Source organism: Chrysemys picta, chromosome 5 (genome assembly GCF_011386835.1).
Source record: "Chrysemys picta bellii isolate R12L10 chromosome 5, ASM1138683v2, whole genome shotgun sequence".
Taxonomy (NCBI): Eukaryota; Metazoa; Chordata; order Testudines; family Emydidae; genus Chrysemys; species Chrysemys picta.
In genome coordinates, this window is record NC_088795.1 from 60,182,608 (window position 1) to 60,204,091 (window position 21,484).

Here is a 21,484-nt window from a genome sequence, read left to right on the forward strand (position 1 = left end):
CCCCTCACTCCTCTCCGGCCCAGCTGCGGTTGCCGGGCCGCCAGTCTGCGTCCCCCCTCGCTCCTCCGGCCCAGCTGCGGCTGCCGGGCTGCACTGAGGGCTGCCAGCCTGGGCCCCCCTCACTCCTCTCTGGCCCGTCCGCGGCTGCCGGGCCGCCAGCCTGCATCCCCCCTTGCTCCAACCTCCGGCCCGCCGCGGCTGCTGGGCCGCGCTGCGGGCCGCCAGCCTGCGCCCCCCCCTCGCTCCTCCGGCCGCTTTTGGAAAGGCGGGGGAAGCAGCTGCTTCCCCTGCACCCCGCTAGCTACGCTAGTGACCCTAAAGCTCAAAACAAAATTCATCCAACAGGGCTCCATTTCACCTGATTTTCTGTCTGAACACCTACATTTTAGCAGTTTGGCTCTAGATCTGAACTTTGCCATGTCTCTATAAAGGGCCAAAGCAAAACCCTGGAACCAGACAAGAATTTTGAGAACATTTGCAGCTTTGTTTAGATCTGAACTTTGAATTTCAGGTTCAACACTAGCTTCAGCCCAGGTTTGCACAATGCTGTGCTCAGATTCTCTTGAAAAAGGTTCACAAACCTTTTAATGACTTGGGCTGAGTTTCAAGTTTGTTATGGAATTTGAAACTATGCAAGGTTGGCATAGTTTTAGTGTTTGCTAAGAACATTTTGCACAGCTCTGCATCGGTCAATGCTTGAGACACAAAGTGAGTTTCTTGATAAGCAATTATTTTCCAAATTTTCAAGTATGTATTGTGGGAACAACAGGCATTTTCAGCTTTGTTGCAGCCATATTGTTGTTGTCCAGAAATAAAGTGGCTGAACAGAACATCACTAGTAGCTCCAGAAAAATTTCAAGTGAAAAATGCTGACCCCTATGTTTGCAACGTCTAACTTTTTTTTGCATCTTCATTCAAAACTGTAATTGGTAGGGGAGCTGCCACTATACATTAATCTGAAGAACTCCCTTTTTCTGCACTCTTCCCAGCACATATGGGGAAATAAAGATACCATGCAGTCTAGTTGAGGTATACACATTCTTTGCAGTACATGTGTTTCTTGGATGCCACATGTGACAGAACACTTAGCAGCATATTTCCATGCAGCTGTCACAGCCTCTTAAGTTCAGTCTATGCCAAAATGCTGCTTCCAAGTTGAAAGAGGCTTTATTTATGACTTGATTTAAAACTGTACTGAAGATTAAGAGTACTGAGTAATTTAAGGGTAAAAATTCATACAATAACATAGTTATAAACTCCCATCCAGACAAACCAAACCAACTTTTAGCAGGACAAGAAATACAGAATTATGGTTAAATTTAACCACTCTCCAAACATTTGAGATTCACAGTAAGGTACCCATACGGCCTTAAATCTGTGCCTACAATGAGGCCAGCCTCCCAGTTTCCTTCTTTGTTCCTTTCATACCTACTAGGATAAATGTGCTATTTTTGGATCCATAACTTTTTAAGAGGAACTTAAGAAGTCTCTAACCTATTGCCGCAGATATTTTACATTTTGGGGAAAAAAACCTATACTGTTACATGACAATACCATTTCCATCCTCCAGCCTTCCATTCCTTACCTTCTTTCACAACGCCTTTAAAACATCAGCTGTTTAGCTGGATGCATCTTCAGTTTAGATCAGCTGGTTTTTCTTCGAGTGCTGGTCCCTATTGTATTCCACTGTGGGTTATGTGTGTGCACCATGCGCCTGGAGCTGGAGAATTTGAAAGTAGTCTCCGCTGGTCCACGCATGTGCTCTAATTCACCTTGTGCCTCTGTCTGAGAAGATAAAGAGCGGGGTGGACTGACTATCTGTCCAGTTCCTTCTCACTGACACATGGTTAAGGTAAGATTTTGTCATGGATATTTTTAGTAAAAGTCATGGACAGGTCACTGCTTTTTCTTTTTTGCCCGTAACCCATCCATGACTTTTACTAAAAATATCCATGACAAAATGGGTACATCACCCTCATTCAGCAAGGAGTGAGCCTCCTGCTATGAAGTCTGACTCTGATGTGGGTGACTCTAGTGTGGGAGAATCTGCCCCCCACCTCCACCACAGACCCCACAGTGGGGTCTTGTCAGGAATCCAGGAAGCACTCTTAGAAGCATTAGACTAAGTCTTCCTCTAAATCCAATTTGAAGAAGTTGAATTCGGCCTAAACAAGTCCATCAACTTGTTGGTGTCACTAGGCATAGCTACCAGGTAACTCGGGAGGGTGGAAGGCCATAAGTGCTGATGGAAACCCCCCTGCTCTGGGTCTAAGTGAGCCAAAGCAACTCCATCTTGTGAACTTTAACCAGCCTCAATGCTAACAGCCTAAAAGCAGAATATGTAACAGTCAGCTTTTTTAGCAGACAGCTGCAGTTTTGCTCAAGCTAGCAAAAGCAGTAGTGATAAGGAAGGGGGAGGAGGAAGGGGGAAGTCTACTACGTATAGGCCTACAAGGCCAAAGATAAACAAGCGGATGGGAACTTTTCTAACACGCCACAATGTAGTGCTACTATAACTGCTGTTGGGAAGGGAGAGGTGGAGGGGAAACAGAACAAAAGGCATACACAAACAGCTTGGAATATAAAATGGGAAACTTGCTTGTATTTGTTGCGCTTCTGATTTAAGACATGCTGGTCTCCTGAGTGCCTTTTTGAGATCTCGAATAAACTTGGTTTGCTTCTCCACCCTGGTGTGTCTATTGGTGCGACGCACATCGGGCAACGAACCCCCTGTTGCCCCCTCGGGCCCTCTGGGCCGGCAACAAACTCAGGGTGTCCTAACTCCTCATGGGCCAAGTCCCAGAGGCACAACAAGAAGCCCATAAGCATTGTGATCTGTCAGTACTGTCTCCTTGGCACCTCCCAAACCCTGGGAGCAGTCAGCACCAACGAAGTCCGATCATTATCAATTTCAGGCACCATCTTCCTCACCAGCTCCAGCTGCTTGAACAAGTAGAACCCCTCAATCTGAATCTGTTGCTGCCCACAGGACATTTTCACTCCCGCAGATCTAGAATCTTCTCCTTCTTTGGGCCCTTCCATCACCAGAGAGATACACTATCGAGAGAGTCAACTGCTGGAGGGAGTTTGTTGCCCACCCCATACACAGAATACAACTCCCCTCCAATGGCACGAACGGTACTGCCACTGGGACGGGAATCAGCCTTCTTTTCATTGGGAGATTCCAAACCACCTCATGAACCTTTCCCCCCCATCCTATGTATCCTCCACTGCCCAAAAGACCTGCACCGGTTTGGGACCAACCTCTGCCACATCTAACTCAGAGCTATTGGTACCCCCGTGCCATGGGGGTCCCCGCAGCCACCTATAGCTTCCTCCTACTGGCCATATTGTGGGACCTTGGGACGAGTATCCCCCTGCAGAGTCGATCATATCTGTTAGGGAATCACTCCTTGCCTCCTCTAAGGGGATTCTCAGATCTGCACCCAAGAGAGGAGGACGAGGAGGAACCTTACAAACAAGATCTGGCGGTTCCGCTGGAACTAGTAAAACTGCCATATTCATCTACGGGTGAAATGGCGACTCCTACATCTCTTTCTCCCCCCAGTGACTTCAAACAGTTCTAGTACTGTGACAGGTTAGATCATAGAACCCCCCTTGGGAGCTGCCACCTGATGTGCCAAGACTACTTCTACCCCTGCTTTCCCTGCCAGCTCGGGGTCCCAGCACCCTGTCTTGCTGAGCCAGACACTCCCGTCTGCTCCAACAAAGACCCAGCGTCTGAATTACTTGCCCTAAAGCTGCAGGCTTCACTGAAAGCAGCTCACAGAAGTATTCCTGTCTTTAACACTCAGATGCCCAACTCCCAATGGGGTCTAACCCCAAATAAATCCGTTTTACCCTGTATAAAGCTTATGCAGGGTAAACTCATAAATTGTTCGCCCTCTATAACACTGATAGAGAGATATGCATGGCTGTTTGCTCCCCCAGGTATTAATACATATTCTGAGTTAATTAATAAGTAAAAAGTGCTTTTATTAAATAGAGAAAGTAGGATTTAAATGGTTCCAAGTAGTAACAGACAGAACAAAGTAAGTCACCAAGCAAAATAAAATAAAATGCACAAATCTATGTCTAATCAAACTGAATACAGATAAGATCCTCACCAGTTCCAGAATGCTCCCTTTTACAGACTAATCTCCTTTTAGCCTGGGTCCAGCAATCACTCACACCCTTTGCACACTGTCCTTTGTTCCAGTTTCTTTCAAGTATTCTGGGGAGTATTACTTTACTCCCCATTAGGTCACATTTTTAAAATAATTGTATTGATAATACAGTGATAAATATATTAGTATACCACAAAGAGATCTGTCAGCAGCATTTACAGCTTCCATTTCCCAGTGAGCATGTTCATCAAAGGGCTAACAAGTAGATACTTTTTATTTTTGGAATTTTAATGAATAAAATTGTACTATCATCCTGCTGCTTAAAATGGAAAAGTCTATAAATAATGAATCATTCTAGTGACAGCTACAAACTACAGTTCATAGATGCCATTTTTATCTAAATATGAGATACGATAGCTAACAGTATATTTCAGTATTTTATGAAATGCCAGTTTTCTGTAACCACAAACTCAGTAGATATCACTATAATGGTTTGTTATTGATATGCTTCTAAATAATAAGGAAGCAGAATACTACTTTGCATTAATTTTGGATGAAACGGAAATGTCCCGTCTTATTGCTTTATTGGACAGGGCTGCTTGAAGAAATGTAAATTCCATCCTGTGGCCCAGATCCTGCAAGTGGTCACCCCTGCTTCCATGTAGAGCCCTGATAAATCAGTGGTGCTCTGCAGGAGTCTACCTGCAGGAAACAGCGTGCAGGATCAGGGCCTACTTTTCTAACAATCTACTGTATGGACATGATTCCATGCCTCAGAATAAACAGGGTCATGGTGGCAACAGCTAGATTAATTAAGCAAGGAACTCCAGTTGTGTAGCTCTGTTTTCTAAGGAGAGTTAAAGTGATTTGAATTCTATGGTTAGAGCTCCTCGCACTTTGAGAGTTCTCCAGACACACCATTAAAAAGTTTAATTCACCTTATCCCAAACTCAACTTGTTTTTACTCTGCAAAAAAATAAATGCAAACACTTGTGTTGTGACCTAACTCTCTCAATCACTGTAAAGCATCTTAAATTTAAAAACACTGCAGATGTACATTATTTTCAACCCTCAGTTTACCTATGTGACTCAAGATTTGTCTGATTCATAAAAGTGACATCTTACAGGTGTAAAGCAAACCTTTCACATTTATTGAGAGAGCATTTTAGCAGTCTCAAGGTTATATTTTCTTAAACTGCAGCAGGACTCTAAGAGTTTTTCATTGTTCCAAGTTGATAGTTATGTATATTCCATATCCTTTTTGGAACCTGAATCAGCTCATAAATTTATGAGCTATCTACAGATACTTTATCATTTTACTCAGTAACGTGCCTGCCGCACGGATTTAACCATTTTTGCCCATGCACAAATAGTTACATCTTGTATTAATTTAGATGGAATAAAGGGCCCGAAGAGTCAAAAGTGTTAACATAACCCCGTCACTGTCCAACATCAAACAGCTTTATACAAGACTCGGGGTTTGGTATACAGAGACCTCAGCCTACTTGGCAAACAACCTTAAAATCCTTTTTAACCTTTTATTAAAGATAAAGCAGGAAAAACAGTTAAATCATTTGAAATGTAAGGTATTAAATAAGGCTTTCATTTTAACAACATCCCTTTCCTCCCCTCCCCCTTTATCTGGAGAGATTTTTTGAAATGAAAACCCCTCATGTTTGATAGACTCCTAGGGGTATGTCTACACAGCAAATAAAAACCCATGTCTGGCCTATGCCAGCCAACTCAGGCTTGCATGGTTTGGGGTGCAGGGCTGTTTCATTGCTGTGTAGACTTCCAGGCTCAGGCTGGAGTCCAGTCTCTAGGGTCCTGCAGGGTCGGAGAGTCTTTGCTGTGTAGACATTCCCTTAGTTGCTATTCAAGATAGAAGACAAATTGCACATAAGAAGGAGAGAGAAAAATAAACAGCAAAGATAGAAAATGTAGCTTCTATCTCTGGTGTTGACTCTCACATGCAACTTCACTGCTGGAAAAACACAGGCTCAGCATATTGTGTTATCAGCTGCTCTGAGACCTGGCAAACTTGTACTAGCATTGAACTGTTTAGGGCATTGCTTTTAGCTGCCTCTTTCTAGTCACAGGCTTACAGCCATGTTGTAAAATATGCAGGCTTGGCTGGCTAAGTCAGATTCTTATTAGACAGTATGATGGGACGTCACTCACCACACTAATGCCTCCTGCTGGCCATCTTGGGGATTAGCTCTGCAGGTCAGTATGCCCTCTCCTGATGGTGCCTCACCTGCTATCATGTCTGCTCCCAGACCCCCCTCCCCGCCCCATCACTCCACAGACTGCAGCATCCTCTTCATGACACAGCCTCCGGGGGTCTGCAGTCAACTGGCCAGCCACTTCCCCACTGCCAAGTAGGGGGAAGCCAGGCCCACCCTGGTCCCAGGACCATGTAGATGACAGCCACGTGCCAACTCCTCAGTACAGTTTTCTGGGCCACTTCCCCACAACCTTCTTCACCCTTTCTTCAGATGCCAGTCCTAGCAGCCAGCCTGGAGCTCCGTCTTGTTCCCCTGTTCCTACCCAGCACTGCTCTGTACTGGGTGGTAGCTTCCATCCACTTGCAAGGTATCACTTCTTGCTTTGGGAAGCAGGGATAAAGTCTCATATCCAGATGGTTTCTGGGAGGGATGCTGGCAGAAGTGGCAATGTCAGCTGGGTCCCTCTTTCTGGCCTGATCTGGTCAGGACATCTCTCAGGAGCAAGATGAAGAAAGCTTATGGGCCTCGGGGAGGAAGCCACCATGGTGATGAATCTTGCTCCAGAAGCCAGTTTTTCTCCCCTTAAAGAAAGGACCCCAAAAGAGAGTGATGGCTGGAATAGCTCTATTCCTTCATTATTTTGTCCACAAACTAGCCCTACTTTCTAACTCCCCAATTTTGGTAATTGATTTCTGGTTCTTCACTCCTCTTGTTTACCAAGCATGATCATAACACAATCCTTGAGTTACATAAGTAAGACTGTTTGTTTGGACTAATTCAGCCTTTCTGTCTCCCGTTTGCATCTTTTCCCATCAACATATGTAGTTATAGGTTACTACTGTATTATATTTTATAAATTTTTACTCACTTTTCACAGTTGAGCTCACTAATAGGATAAATTTATAGGTCCAATTGTCACAACATACATCATCTGATTCTGTTCCCTTTGTAGATGCAGTCTTACCTCCAATGTGAAAAAATTCTGATATTTATTAACTCTTTTGTTGCTTGATCTTCCTCCCTTCTCTTTCCCCTCACAAGCTTAAATCCTCTGCTGCCACTTTAAATTAATATTTCAATGAAACCAGAATATACTGGATAAGAGCCTAAGTAGGACTAGTCATTACTCACACACAGAGTAACTGAAGTCAATATGCATTCATGGTGACATTTTCAAAAGTGCCTAAGGGTATATGTCTACTCTGCAGTTGGATACCCTCAGCTGGTCCGTGCCAGCTGACTTGGGCTCGCGGGGCTTGATCTGTGGGGCTGTTTAATTGTGGTGTAGACGGTCCATCTCAGACTGCAGCCTGAGCTCTTGGACCCTCCCACCTTGCAAGGTTGTAGAGCCTGGGCTTCACCCCAAACCCAGACATCTACACTGCAATTAAACAGCCTCACAACCTGAGCCCCGCGAGCCTGAGTCAGCTGACACGGGCCAGCCATGGGTTTTTAATTGCAGTATAGACATACTCTCAGTGAATTAGGAACCTAAGCCCCATTTTCAAAATTGACGTAGACTGTGCCTAAGCTGCACACTAAGCCCGGGCTCTGACTCAGGTTTGAGCCCAAGCCCTCCTTCCATCCACACACAAATCAGTCTGATTTGAATCAGCAAGCACTCAGGAACCTGGTCCTAGACCATGTTCGTGGGGTGGGTCAGCGCCAGAGTCCCATATCCAACCCTGTCATTTTGCAGTGTGGACTCAGTTCAAGCCACAGCCCCGATTCAGAAAGTCTGTGTAGTGAAGTATGGATGTGTTAGCACAGCTGGGAGACCCTGGTCCAGCAATTGTAAACCCAGCTTTACAATGCAGTGTGGACACTCAAGCATGAGATTGGAAACACCAGATCCACAAGCCTGGGCTTACAGTGCACTGTAGACTACCCTTAGGCACTTAGGAGCTTTAAATCCCATTTACTTTCAATGAGAGTAAATGCAACATAGACTCCAATGGGTCAGATTTTCAAAGGTACTTAGGCACCTAAAAGCAGATATGTGTCTACTGGGTTTTACAAAAATGACTTTCAATGAAGTTAGGCACCTGTCTCACTCAGGCACTTTTGTAGATCCCGCTAGGCACTTCTCTGCATATTTAGGCACTGAAATAGTTTTGAAGATCTAGTCCAACATGCCCATCTGCTAAATAAAACTAAATAACTTTGTAAATCTGGGCCTAAGTCACTTTTAAAAATGGGACTTAGGTTCCTAAATTACTTAGATACTTCTGGAAAATTTTACCCTTGGTCTAACTATAGTCATGTGAATAAGGATTTGCTAGGTCTGCAAGCCTCTTATTTAAAAAAAAAAAACCTTGAAAAAATGCCAAAAATCCAGAGAAAAATATGGATTGGATTTTTATTTTCTTCTTTATTTACCTGTTTAATAAAAAGATACTTACCTTAGAAATCCCTAAAACACATGACATATTGTGCAAACAATTTTCCTGTGGCAAGACTGAGTAAAATATATTTCATCTTCTTCTGCTTCTTTACAGCTGCGTAACCTGTATCTTTCTCTAAATTCTTTTTCACCGTAACTTAAAATGAATTAGATTTTGGCTCTTCCACATTATATAGGGAGCGTAGTCTGCTCCTAATAATTAATGGTTCTATAACTCATATTGAAATTTGATTTCCTAGGGTTTGGCCACAAAGATAACATCTGGCTCCACCTTGAATCCTACAAAACATAGTTTTAATTTAGGATCCAAAATTCATTTGGTGCCTCCTCTTCTGAATGCAGACTATGGACTCAGGGGAAAAAACAACATTGAGTGTCTCACAGCAATAATAATCCTTTTGTACTTTGTATTCAGAACACAGAAATAATACAAAGGGACTTAGGGAGATTAGAAACACGGCAGAAAATAACAGAAAGAGATTTAGTTTAGAAAAATACAAACTGATATACCAGAAGAAAAGGAATCCAAAATTATAGCACCTGATGCTCTTTCAGTAAGGGATATGTGTGTACTGGTGAATTGGACCATCACTAATTGAACCAGTGATGTTGCCCATCTGTAAATAGTAATGCCGTTGTACATCTGTACTAATTATCCTTGTTTGGGTGCAGTTCTGCCCTACTTCCATATACAGCATCCTAGTCAAATGTGGGTACCTATCCTACAGTGATCATTTCAGCTCTTTGAAGTAGTTGCTTTGTGGGAAATTTTGAATGGCCTGCAAGAAATCCAAGGGAATCATATGAGAAGTCAAACTCCCGTAATGCCTTAGGAAACATAGCCATTTGTATGGTATATTGACCCCCCCCCCAAAAAAAACATTAGCTAAGATGAATTACCAGAATTCACTGCTCTGAGAGACAAATTTCTACTTATGGTCCCGAAATGTAACCAGGAAGCATTTTAGGTGACCCATACAAGACAATGGTGTGTGTTCTGGTAATATATCTGGATAGCTAAAGACTAAGACCAGCATCTAATGGAATTCACGCTGCAAGTCTATTCATATTTCCATCTCCTCCAGCCTATAATAACCAGTTGTGTGCACCATTTCACTGGACACAGCCATGCTTTTGGTCATGACTTTTACACAAACAGGTGGAATTGAGTTGTTCATGGGTTAAGCAGCAGTGGCCATGGAACTTCCAAATGAAGACATATTAGGCCTATGTACTCAATAAGAGGGAGAAAGCTGGGAAGCCTTAATGCTGAAAGGGCCCTTTGGATGATAGCGAACACTAGACTGCAAATTAGACCAGAGTTTGCAATATGAAATGACTGCAAAAAAGGAATACACTTTTTGGTTGCATACGGTGAGACATTACATTTCAGAGTAAAGAACTAATAGTACTCAGTGACTCCATCTTGATCACAGGGAATGTAGAACTCTGGGATACAGTTAATGGATAAACCCATGAGTTAAATAGGCTCAGTTTCATGAGTGGCCACCTTAGGAGGTGCATATTATACTTGGCAATACCATGAAGTAAGAGCTTGCCTGGAAGTTGTTTTCTTGACATTTTAAACCCAATGAAAGGCTAGCATCAGAAACTGTGAAGCAATAATGGTTCTAATTCCACTAACTGATGGTATGCGCACAGGTGAGGGCTGATTTAAAATTTTCTGTCTAAACTATGACAAAATGATTTTTTTCATAAAAAGTATCTGCATTTTGTATAAAAATTTTACTTTTAATCAAAAAACACATCCAAAAGATTTCAGCTGAAAACCAAACACTTTAGATTTAGAAATGCTGCCATAGGACTTCACAGGAGTTTTAGTTCTGTTGCTTCATACCACCTTTTACCTCTGTGAGTTGGATTCCACAGCCAGACTGCATCTCCCAGGATGCACTGCAGTGGCTCAGCAATAAGGTAGGACTGTGATGCATCATGAGAGATGATAATGCTGGGCAGGAACAGGATTTTTGTTTTATGGAAAAATCTGTGATTTCTAAATGTTTTCCATACCAAAATGGAACAAAATCATAACATTTCTAAATTTGCTGTGGAACAAAATTATGATGGGAAAATCATTTTGGGTCAATCAAAATATATCATTGTAATTTTGATCTTTTTAGATCAAAACCCTTTTTTCCAATTTTTTGTTCTAAATGAAATTTTGTCATTTCCATTAAATGTTTCCTTTTGCTTAACTGGCATTTGCTGTTGCAAAAAGCATTCCATTAGAAAAATTCTAGTCAGTTTTAGAGATGTCATCCGGTCAGGGAGCCTGGCCCATTGAGAAGAATGGGGGCATGAGGCACCCAAACTACAGATCCGCTAAGGCATCACAACAGCAATTCTGAATAGTATTTTTTAGTTTTCAGACTGGCTTGTTTTGGCTAACAATTTTCAGTTTTCAGCTGATTTTTTTTTTTTTTAACCAAAAAGTAAATATTTCTTCTGAAAAAAGCCCATTTTACAACCAGGTCTAATACTGGCACATTTCTATAGATGGCCCCAAACCTCATATCTAAACAGCCTCAAACTTTGGGGATGCCTCAGCTTATGCAACCCAAAAGTGTATTGGCTTTTTTTGCAATCTGCATATTGCATATTCTGTCCAGTGTCCACTATTATCCTAAGGTCTCTTTCAGCAGTTATTGTTTCCCAGCTTTCTCCCTCTCATTGTGTATATAGGCCTAATTCTTCTCTCACACCAGTGTAAGTCTATTGATGCATCTGAATGCAAACTTTGTGTTATGGACACATATCTCCATATTTCATTGTTTCTTTTACTGTCTAGGGGTAGAAGCAGTGCTGCTATTGCTTATATCTCCAATCAGCTTGTTCCTTTGCAGTCAATAGTTGCATTCTTCACCAAACCTAGAAAAGCAGTACCCAACACTTGAAAAATAGCAGCTGAATTTCTCAGATCTTAAAGGAATCCACTCAAAACGGAATTGTTAATAAGTTTGATAATAGCAATAAAGGGATCCATAGCAATCCTTTAAAAGCCAGATAAGGACAAACTGCACCATCAGCTTTTCCTGAGGCCCTTAACTATCCTAGTTGATCTTTAGCTGACAGCCTAGTACATTGGTTCTTATTGCTTCATTTTAAACCTTGTTCATAGAAGATATATATATATAGTTTAAAACAAATTATAGGCAGGCCCTTAACACGAGAATCTGGTAGTGAAATCTGTGTACACCAACTTCACCTCTTCAGCCTCACTAAAAAAGATGATCTCAATGATATAATGGCAAATATTTTAATTAGGCTGACCTGTTAGTTGGTACAATTTGCACCTGCAAAATAGGTATCTGTATTTTTGCACTTGCAAGATGAATTAATTATTAACACACATCTAAGTAGCTGCACTGGTATGTGGTTTGGGTTCAGCCAGGTAGTTAAAGTTATTGTTTATCAAATTTATGCTTGGACTTCAATTCTGGGAGCTAAGAATCTATTCTATTCAGGTTTTTATATGGCTCTTACAACTGTAGTAATGATCAGGAGTTGTAATTTGTGGAAAAGTGGGGATATTTAGTATAATATTGTCTCTGTGTAAATGTAGCCTATTTTTTAAAAAGCATTTGTTTTACACAAAACCTGGATAAATACCAGAGCTTTTTTTCCACATCTATGGAAATCTGCTCTCATTTTAGCCCCGCATTAGAGATCAGGAAATGTTTTGCTGCAGTGGTTAGAACTTGCTGTAACACTTCATTATGAGCTGTGGTTTTGAATTTGTAGATACTATAGCTCTTGTTAAAATTTCACTGTTATGGTGTTTTGTAGAGAGGCTATACAGCTTAAATATCAATCATAGAAATATTAGTTACAAACTTTGGATTTGTTGCCAGCTCTCATGATTATATGTAGTCTTGTGGTATTTGGTGTTCTTAAATCTCCAGCTCATGGAATCAGGGGATTATATAAAAATCTCTCTCTTTTTTTTTAAAGTAAGTTTCTAACCTTCATGGTTATGCAGAATACCTAAAAAAAAGTAAAAAGAGCCCAACATTGATTATTTTTAAAGTCTCAAGATTTATAAGCCAATCATGATTTTGAGGGCCTGACTCATGATTATTGAATGCTTAGGGTTGGCAATACATGGTAACTGGTAGCTTGAATCTTTGTTATTATCAGCAAAAAACTGCAACGCACACTCTTGAAGCAAAACACTTGGTTGCAAAGAAGCAAACATTTTGACCGAGTTCAGTAACCAAAACAACAGTTATTGAAGAAAATTCTAAAAGCATGTAAAAATTGTATTTGGTTCAAAATTGAAATTTAGCAGCAGTTTTAATGCAATACACTTCCTTAAGATTTGGACTATTTAAAACTCAGTGTTAGAACTTCAACAGGGATAAAAAGTAATTGTGAAGACATTTGCATTATATGTGAAATAATATTTGCCTCTGTACCTTTATTTTGTGTTGTTTATTAGATTGGTTGTATTTGTGATTAGCTGTACAAAAGTGCTGTGCTACAGGAGTTTGAGCTCCCTGTAACACTTTCCTAGTGAGCAGTGTTGCTTAGAATTTGCAGATGTACTGGTAAAGTGTATCAGATTAGACAATCTCCTGGGCTGGAAGTGTAACACTGGCATTCATGAAAGGGAGGTCCCTCTTCTGGAAACTTACCATGATGAGTCTGACAAGTGATAGGAGAATCAAGGTACATAAAATACAGTCTGACCCAAATCTTCATCCAGAACTTGAACTGAACTTTTTAAAAAACATCCTTGAATAATTTTCCTCATCATTATTTTTCACTTTTGCTTCATTGACATTTCCTGATTCCTATTGAAAGCAATGTTATTCATACAAATTGTGATATTTCTGGCCTGAGCGAAAGAAAGAAAACCAGAAAGCCCCTTGTTTTGGGATTTCAGACCCAAGGCGTCTGACAATAACTTTATGCTCCTGTGCCACTATAAAGGAAGATTAAAGCCTGGAGACCAAGGATTCCCCAGGTGGTGTAGAGTTGGTGTGATAGCTTTATACCACCCCTATTTCTCAGACCCCATGTGTGGCCAGGCTAAAGGGAGCATGGCCAGAGAGCAACTATTCTTGGCAGCTGGAATGACCCCTTAAGGCTATGAGCAGCTGAGTGTAAATGTGAGCAGTCTTGAGACTGCTCTGATTCTAGGGTGACCAGAGGTCCCAATTTTATTGGGACAGTCACGATTTTTGGGTCTTTCTCTTTTATAGGCTCCTATTATCCCCTGTCCTGATTTTTAAATTTGCTGTCTGGTCACCCTATCTGATTCATACAGAGGGCTGAACAGATTAGTCAGATCTGAGAATTGGACTCAGCAGGTTTGGGGTAAATATCTAACTTTGATTATCCAGACTATAGTGAACCTTCTACATTTTTCATTTGATTAAAAAGGGTTTTCCCATCCAGAAGGCATGTTTGTCATGTGGGGAACATGCCTCCCAGGCTAGGATGTTATGGGAACTTCTTGTTCATTCTTCTAATGTCTCCTTTCCAAAGGAAAGATCTTTAGCTGTTACAAATTGTCATAGTTCAACTGAAGTCAATTGCAGCCATGCCAATTTTATACTAACCATGGATCTGCCCCCAAGTATGTAATTTTCATATATGTACATGATGCTTCATGGTACAGTAGAAAATATAAAGTGTTCAAGAACTCAGGTTAACTTTCTTCTGGTCCTCTGATTTATTTTTAAGTTAATTTTACCAAAGCAATTGTCCAAGACTAAATTGTCAGGATTGTTTGGAATGGGGGGACTAGTTCATGTATTAATATCACATTAATCTTTCTAACTAGACTTTTATACTACAGTGCAGCTGCCCCACTCCTGCAGAAAAGGGGTTAAAAGCAGCCCTGGAGAGGGCTGCAGCTGGGGAAGTAGCCACAGCGGGGGGGCCATGCCCCAATCAGGCCACAGCTGGCCCTATAAAAGGGCTGTGAGCCAGGAACCTCTCTCTAGTGTCTGAGAGGGAGGGACCTGGCTGCCTGGGAGCTGAGACGGGTATTAAGAAGACCTACTGCCTTTACCTATCCCCCTTGCTGATGATGAGTGGTTTATAGACTGTAGTTGGCCCCAGGGAGTGGGGGCTAGATGATGACTGGCAGTAGCCACTGAGGTAAGGTGGGTTTAGAGGGTTGGGGGGGGGGGTTCCCCTGGGAAGGGATACCCAGAGTGAGGTGGTACTGTGGTGGGCAGAACCCCTGGGAAAAAGGGCACCAGGGTCTGGGAGGGACACAGTGGCAGGCGAGAAACCAGCCTGCAGGGGGCGCTCTGGGCTGGAAAGGGCTAATTCCCGAGATGGCCAGTAGGTGGCGCTGTGCCGGTGAGTTGTCGCCCTGCGACAGGGCCATGTATTCATACAAACATTTTTTTAAAATTGTGTAAGCAATGTCTGTACTAATTAAAAAAAAAAAAAAAAAATGGATTGTTTTCAGTTGGGGTCAAACTTAGATCTCATTTATACCAGCATAACTCTAGAATAACTAGGGTTACAAAAGATTGATTTTTTTTTTTTTAAAGTGCTGAGACCCCTTCTATAAAACTTAATAGTAGCTACATGTGTTTAGACTCTTTGAAAATCAGATAACAGAAATGCCTAGATACAATGATAAGAGGCACACTTGAAATGCCTAAGACTAAGAAATACATTAGATAACTCAAATTATTTGGCTTTAGATGTGGTTTATTGAACTCCTAGGTGTCAGTTTAGATGGGATTCAGCAGCTGGTGTAGCTGAATGAGTGCAAATCCCTAGAGTAGATAAGGATATCTTCAGTTTTTCACCAGTTAAGTTTACTGCATCTTGAACTGGGGTAAGCTCAACCGGTGCAATTAGTGGCTTTTCTGGTTTATACTAAGTGTTTCCACCAGTGCACTGGTACCTGTGCCTAATACTACTAGGCTGATTTGGGCTAACCCAGGATAGATCTGGCCTTTTTAAAAAGGGGAAATGGCAAAAGGTTCAAAGTTCAATGGGACTAAGCAACCAACAGTTCAAATGCTTGTCCAAACATCATGCTAACCATTCAAACCTCTTAAGTCTACAACACTTGAGTTTTAAACCTCAAGAGAATAGGTTTCCTAGTGAAATTTGTTGTATTTCCTGGCTCTTGTTTCTAGTCAGGCCAGAACATAGTTAGGTGAGCTGCTTCTAATCAAATTAGAAGTGACTTGTTTGAATAATTTCTTCCCCAATATTTCTCATATTCCAGCCAAATCTCCAAGTGCTGAAATACCAGAAGAGTATTGTGACAACAGTTTTTGCCCAGCTAGAAGTAGGATGACTGGAGAGGGAGAAAGGATAAGAGATTTGTAGCCCAATTTTATGGACCCTCAGAGTTTTAGAATATTCTACTAAGGTTTGGTCAAGTCCCTAGGTTTTGGCTGTTTATTCTAATTGAAATTTCCAACCTTTTGGAGATTAAGAGCCAGTCTTATTGTGAGAACAGTGCTGTTGCCTGTGAAGTTCTTCAACTAGTGATGTTACCCATGCAATAGCCATCCCAGTATTGCCAATTCGTGTGTGTGTGTGTGTGTGTGTGTTTTCCCCCTCTCTCCACAAGTGATGGGATTTCAGACTGGGCTGAAGCTTGTCTTGTGATGATGCAAGAAGCTCCAGCACCTTCACGAAGTTCTGCTGTTGGAAGATGGCAGAGTTTCTCCCCTCTGTCTGTCATTCTCACCAGGGGGAGAGGAGGGATCAAGGAGCTCAGCAGCTCAATTCTGCTCCCTTCTCCCCTCCTTTGAGCAACAGGAGAAGGACAGCACTTCTGCTCCTCAGCCCCTTCCCAGGCAGTATCCAGCCTGGGGAGGGGCAAAGAGCCCCCTGGACCTGCCCATCTGGGAAGTAGAAGAGAAGATACCACTGCAGCCCCCCCCCCCCCCCCCAGGCTGAACTCCAGGGGGAGCAAAGGTGAGTTTGGCAGGGCTGAACTGAGGGGGTTTGGACTAAAGGGGGGGCTGACCTGATAGGAGGGCTGAGGGGAGACAGAACTGATGGGGGAGGGGGGGGACTGAGGGACAGGATGAATTACTGGGCAGATGTGGGGGGTGACAGTTTCTGTAGTAAGGACCAAAATTAATTGGCATCATTAGGCAACACTAATTGTCTCTCTCTCTCTCATACATACACACACACACACTGGGGATGGGAAGGAACAGGTCAAAAATCAAAAGACAGATGGAAAAACACAATACTTCTATATCTATATACATATAGATCTGAGTCATAGATTTTTTTTTTGATCTTTTGAAGTTGGCAATACAGCCACCCTGGCTCCACCCAGGCTTCAGCAAATCACAGGGCCTGCTGCATACTTGCACTTCATTTCCTCTCTCATATCTTAGGTGGCTGTCTTCTCATGGGACAGCCTTTTAATAAACTTTTTGAGCCTTCCCATGTAATAGAATATATCTCAGCTATAGAATGCATATTTCAGCAGGGACCAGGGAGGGGATGGTTTAGGGCCACAACACTAACTTTACAACACCCAAAGATTCCCCCTATACCAGCAGAAATTCTAGGAGGCCAGATAACACTGGGTTTCCAGTTCCAACAGTGCAAAGGAGTCTCTATCAATTAACATGCATTTGTCAGCTGTTTTTCCTATATATTTCTTGTGACAGTCCTCATTACTATGACGGTTATAAAATAGAAAAGGAATAGTGATATGGAAAAGCCATAATGTATGTGCTTGGACAATACAACAATGCAAAAAACCACACAAACACGGATGCACATTCATCTTCATTTTAGGTGATAGAAAAGTGATTAAGGGGATGTCAAGAAAGCTAACATCCAATCTCTTTAGGTTTAACTCTGGCTCATTATGTGTTTGAATATACAGTATTTGCTTCAGTACAGACAGAGTGAACTTAGACTCCTATTAAAATACTTAGGGTATAATAAGAACCATGCATTCAGCATTTTGATTGGGGTAGGAGAATGCTGTTTGTCTCTCATAATTCATGTAGCTGAGGGAAATGTTTGTATAAAATATTCAGAGACATTTCCTTCTGTTTTGGTCTTTCAACTTCTAGCACCACATCTATACCCATAAACACTAGAGTTGATAAACTAAAGAGTATTTTGACTGCTTCCTTACAGCAGGTTGGCAATACTGATTTCTTATGACCTCTTAAGAATAATTAATTTCTTGTAAATATTTTGTGGCCTGAACTCTGTTGGCATTAAGATAAGAAAGTTCAACTGATAAACAAAACAGGTATTGTTACTTAACTCTTATGAGGAACTGCTCTTAGATCTTTTGTAGAAAATTGTGGTTAATAATCTTTGATCTGGTGTTATTTGTCCTTACTTTATCTCCACCAATCCATTTAGAAGTCCTTCAGGGTAAGTGTGTCCAGTGTTTCTTGGCAGGAAAGCCCAGAGGTAATATACACAATACATCCCTTCATTTGGATGGCAAGGTTCTGTACATACTGTTATCCTTCATTGTGTATCTTTTTTTTTTTTCTTCTATTAATCAGCTTACTTTGGTATTACCATAAATCCAGGAGCCGGAGGGGGGGTCATGCTGGCTGCTTCCTGAGAGCTGCGCAGAACAGGGCAAGGCCCCAACCCCATTCCCCCGCGGGAGCTGACGGCCGGATTAAATGGTCTGATGGGCCGGATGTGGCCCGTGGGCCATAATTTGCCTACCCTTGGTCTGAGACCTTAACAACGAAGTCTTGTCTCTTCCTATAGCACTTCTGTTATGACCAGGAGTTTATCTTGGTGTTCTTGGCCAAAATTTCTGATTGCTGGTGAAGGGTAGCCTGCCACTTGCACCCCAAGGAATGCAGAATTTCCTTACTGCAGTGTGTATATTTTGTGAAGTACTTTGGGATGAAAAGTACTATATGAATGTAAATATATTATCACTATTCTCTCGCCTTTCAATCTCCCTGGAATTATAGAGGATCCACTGTAGGTAGAGGAACATACTTTCTTTTTTGGTTAATTGAGTTGTATACTAAAGAGAGTTTGAAAAGCATCTTTATGCTCCCTGCAAATTCTGAACACTGCATCTCCTCTCACTGTACAAGGAACCTTGACGCCTTTTAATGCCAGGAAAAGATCTGTTGTCTTATCTGTCTTTCTCCATTTTACTCTACCTTTGATTATAAAGATCATGAAGATCATAAAAATCAACTTGACCTGCACAAAGAGGCACTACCTGTTTATTTTCTAAAGAATAGCAAAGTCTTCAGAAGAAGAGATACATGTGGAGGAAAAATAAAATTAGAAAAATAACTGTGGTGCTTCCTCAGAATTCCACATCAGTTGGAACAACTCTCTGAACTATGTTCCACATTTCTGCAATGCTGTTGCCTTTGGGTGCTCTCAGTCAACTGCATTAGCCCCTTTGAGTCTGGCATCCCTACGCACATGAAAGCCTCTTTCTGTGGAGAGTACCAATTGTATTGTTAATTATGATCATTGGGCCAGGGCTGAAAAATTAGTCCATCCTTGATCTGCCATAGAGCTCTCATCACTGTTAATAGGAGCGTTGCACAAAAAGCAGAGATACAACAAAGCCCTAATATAATGCCTAACCTTTTCAGTGATTAAAGTTGCTATTGTGTATCACTTTAGGGGTGGGGGGAAATGGTGCTTTTTTTTTATGGACCCCACTGTTTCTGGCATTTGTGGTTTTGCCCATTTAGATGTCCTGGTATTTGATTTGCATATGCAACTTGTGGTAATTGTGTATGTAAATCCTGTCCATGTGTTCAGCTAAATTTTTTGAAAATATGACTACTTATACCATCATTCAGTTTCAGAATGGACAACATATTGGATATGAATGTAGGACATTCATGTCTCTTCGAGTTTTGTCAGCCTAAGACATCACTATTTTAGTTCACAATTAGATGTGTGTCTCTGATACCATTAAAAACTGGGCCCTTAAAAAGTTAATGAAAGCTTGCACTCTGCAGAATTGGTATGCCATGGGAGTTGGTCCTTGAGGTGGCAGTGTGGTGCACCTGGTCTGTATCTCTGAGGCTTTCTCATGCTAAACACCTCTACGCTTCTTGGGAAGCGAGAGTTAGCTGTAGTGTGTGTTCAAGTACGTCTGAAAGACCAGCCTCCACATTTGAGGTAACAAAAACATAGGAAAGAAAAAACTAAAGTTAAAAAAGAACCATGTTCTTCTCTCACTAAGTCTTACTCCTGCTTTCAGTGTGATAACTGGAGTAGAGGGAGAACAGCTCCAGTCTGATACTGATCTGTGGCTGTCTGGAATGGTGTAATGGTTAGAACAAGGGGCTGAAACTCATGAATTCTGGTTGTTATCCTCACTATGGTATAATGCATGCTATTGGACAAACCACTTAACATTTCTGTGCCTCATGTTAGCTATTTATGAATGGGTAGAATAATAATAACATACCTGCCTGTGGTGGAGTATCATGAATCTTAGTTAATGTTCTTAAAAGATTTTGAGGTTCATGGATGGAAGGTGGTGTATAAGGTCAAACTAAAATACTTATAAAATTAAGTGTGTTTGCGTTTTCACAAACCAGTGAAAATGAGGTTGACCTCTACTTCTATAGGGGGGAGGGGGAGGGATAGCTCAGTGGTTTGAGCATTGGCCTGCTAAACCCAGGGTTGTGAGTTCAATCCTTGAGGGGGCCACTTAGGGATCTGGGGCAAAAATCAGTACTTGGTCCTGCTAGTGAAGGCAGGGGGCTGGACTCGATGACCTTTCAAGGTCCCTTCCAGTTCTAGGAGATGGGATATCTCCATTAATTTATTTAATTTAATTAATTTATTAGACTTAGGAGTTTCCTCCCTCGTCTGCATTGGTCCTGGGGAGCTGCTTCAACTTTGATATATCCCCCACACTCTGACTCAAGAGTGATAGTTTAGAATGAGACATGACTTGCTCATCCAACAGCTCCAAGTTAGCAACTTTTAGGATTCCTCCCTATATAGTAAGACGCTGTGGGGAAATTCCTGAACACAGTGTCTTCCAACTGAAATTCCAGGATGATTAATTTGGTCTACAGATTGTAGCAAACAGGCTGCATGATATAATTCTGTGCTATAGTATCCTTGGATATTTATCCAGAACATCCACCAAATCAACATTATTTTATTTGGATAACATTTCATCAACTTATAATGAATAGTACAGCTAAATATTGCTTTCATCTATTACTATATAGCACAGTAAACCAACCTTACAGATGTTTACTTGTTTTGATAAAATCAAGGCCCCTATAGAAAAGGTTACTGTTGTAGTCCCTATTTTTCTAGTTACCATTTTTTAATCATATTGTAACTTGACTCTTTTCCTTGCTTAGGTTTGATCTCTGAAAACAGAGAAGAAATGTTTCTACTTGTCCTCTTAGATATTTCCATGTCATTTGATGGAATATAAAGTCACTAAGTTTTCTGTTAATTAAAGTATATTAACAGCTTTAAAATTGTTAGTTATATGGTCTTACTAAATAATTATCCTGGTTCCGGAATGTTGTGTTTTGGCATATGTTAAATTCTGATTGACACAATCATGTGTCTATATACATTCTCTATGGCATAACACAACGGCTTGGGGAAACTTTTTAAAATGCATTGTATATTAGAGGCTAGCCATTGTAAGCAAACAGAATTTTAACAACATGAAGCTTATGTGAAATGATATGATACAATTAAAGTGTGGTTCTGTTTAGTAAAAATGGCACTCTCTTGCTCCACAATGC

The 21,484-nt window shown here is 41.4% G+C and overlaps 1 long non-coding RNA gene across 2 annotated transcripts; it reads left to right on the forward strand.

Moving 5' to 3' along the window:
* Positions 1 to 14,744: 14,744 nt before the first annotated feature.
* LOC135984115 (uncharacterized) lies at positions 14,745 to 20,325 on the forward strand. Of its 2 annotated transcripts, none has more exons than XR_010602023.1 (3): positions 14,745 to 14,888; positions 16,521 to 16,685; positions 18,263 to 20,325. It is a non-coding gene; the product is annotated as an uncharacterized LOC135984115 (long non-coding RNA). The 2 variants fall into 2 exon arrangements; XR_010602024.1 differs by having other exon boundaries at positions 16,527 to 16,685.
* Positions 20,326 to 21,484: the final 1,159 nt, after the last annotated feature.